The sequence below is a fragment of the Pteropus vampyrus genome, unplaced genomic scaffold, assembly GCF_000151845.1.
Source record: "Pteropus vampyrus isolate Shadow unplaced genomic scaffold, Pvam_2.0 Scaffold16198, whole genome shotgun sequence".
NCBI classification, from domain to species: Eukaryota; Metazoa; Chordata; class Mammalia; order Chiroptera; family Pteropodidae; genus Pteropus; species Pteropus vampyrus.
Genome location: NW_011904979.1, coordinates 1 through 2,320, shown reverse-complemented (window position 1 = coordinate 2,320; position 2,320 = coordinate 1). Strand labels below are relative to the sequence as shown.

The 2,320-nt window shown below is 38.4% G+C and overlaps 1 pseudogene; it reads right to left on the bottom strand.

The window, feature by feature from the left end:
* Nucleotides 1-664: 664 nt before the first annotated feature.
* On the bottom strand, nt 665-783 carry LOC111735131 (annotated as a pseudogene).
* Nucleotides 784-2,320: the final 1,537 nt, after the last annotated feature.

Genomic DNA, 2,320 nt, shown 5'->3' with positions numbered 1-2,320 from the left:
CCAGAGGCTTCTTAAGGTACAAGAGGCTCTTTTTACATCAACTGTAACATACATCACCGAGTATGTTCTCAGACACCCATGAAAGCTAATGGTTCAGTCTAATTATTGCCAGGAAGATGCATGGTCTTACATGAGTTGGGGAGAAAAAAAATCAATGTTTTGATAGTCAGAATTATTGTCCGTCACATTTAGGAATTGGTCATCCGTGGAACACTTGTTCATACATGTACACATGTCACACCATACAAACTCTGTGTTAATATTTCCATAACCAGAGAGAAAGTTGCTCAAATGAAGATGGACTTCCCCATGAGAAATGTAAATTACATTCCTCTCCTTTCACCCAGAAGCAACTGTCTCAGCACTTACAAACTCCTGAACTGATACTGTATCTGACATTTGAAAGAAATTCCTCTATTAAGCCGTGCTTGAGGGTGGGAAAAAAAAAACAACAACCAGAAAATTGAAGATTTCCCTAAGAGAAAGACAATCTTGTGATGGGTGCTGACAGTGAGCAGAGAAATGTCCATTTCTGTCTCTGGCCTCTGTTTGGGGGATGCCAATGATGGAAATTTCTCAATCCATTTTAGTGCATATTAAATCCATATTAAAGCAATATTGCCCCATCTCCGGTGAGTTAATCTTATGCATTTTTTTTTTTTAACACCTATAGCACCTGGTCTTCCTAGGTGGTCTCCCATCCAAGTACTAACCAGGCCTGACCCTGCTTAGCTTCTGAGATCAGACGAAATTAGGCATATTCAGGGTGGCATGGCCGTAATGCATCTTTTTTCTAATCATAGAGATTATTTGGAGTCCATCCTTAGCTCAGTTCCAACAACTACAAGTGTATCATCCAGTACATGCTAATTTCTTTTCACTTCTAGGTTTAATGCATCAGCCAGTAAAGATGTTTCATTCTGCAGCTTTTCTTAAAAAGGCACTGAATACATACTTATAATCCAAGTGATTCTCTAGCCTTCCTCCTTTGCAAAACATTTTTGAATTTGTGCCAATCAAAAATACACATCGGGATCCGTTTACTGGCAGAGACATAAAACTAAAAAAATAATGAGAGAGAAATAAGGTGCTGGGAATAGCACAGTATGCTGGGAACTAATGATTACCATGCAATGCCTCAGCCTTTTAACATTACAACAAGAGCAGTCAGTTGTGTTTGAGCGGCTCCGCACATCTGCTCCTTCCTAATGCACTTTTACATTCTTTATCATGAGTTTACAACAACCCGGTGAGGGAAGTGGGACAAGCATATTCTAATTTCGTAGAAAGTTACACAGTAAACGAAATGCTTAAAATTGGAACCAACTCTCAGTGCGGTGTTCTGTGGACAACAGAGTTTTGTGACTAAGTTATATTATGGCATATTATCATCCAGAGATGGTACTCTAAACATCTACATCCCCCACAGCTCGGGCACTGACTGCTCTGAATGGCTGCCAGTCCTTCTCCCTAGGCCCCTGGGCCTTGCTGTGCACCATCATGTCTGGCTGGACCAGACTCCTTCGAATACATGGATTTAATCTGCTGAGGCATTCTTACTTTATGTAATAAATACATTTTAATGCAGAAAATGCATCAAATCTTTTTTGGTGAAACTGTAAAAGCAAGTAATTTTGAAATTAATTTTATGGTGAATCCTATTGTAAGAAGCCATGCCTGATTTACTTGCTTTGTAAATAACGGATTTGATTAAAGTAAGATCTGCATTTTAGATGCTCTTGTCAGCTGGCTATGGACAAAAGACTTACATTTCTTTCAGTACAAGTAAATCCAATTTACTTTTAAAGGCTAACTAGAAAATAAACAGCAAAGAAAATTAAACATTGTCTTGAAAACTTGGGGACTTCTGATGATGCTGACCATTTGTTTGAAAATATTTTGGTTACTTTTTTTATTTTGAAATAATTATTCTATCTCATAGGCCCTGCAAGCCTAACTGCCTTTCATTTAAAAATTAGGGGGGCAGAAATCACTGAAGTAATGTTAGAATCTGCACCTCAAAAAGGCTCCTTCTAAATGGGCCTCTTTCCATTTTGATAGCCACAAGCCACTGCAGCTTTCAACATAGTTGTCACATATAGGTCACCACTCCCCTTCAGCCTGGATGATCAAGCAAAATTCCCTAGCAATTTGAGAACAAAATCATAAAACAAGTATGAATTCCCACTGTAATCCAATTTTATTTCCATACGTTTCTGTAGTCTGAGAGAGAGAAGGACTTTGCCCCTGAATATATACACACCCGAAAACCAGTGGTTTTTCAAAATCGAATACTGAGTTTTGCAAATTCTCTAAACAG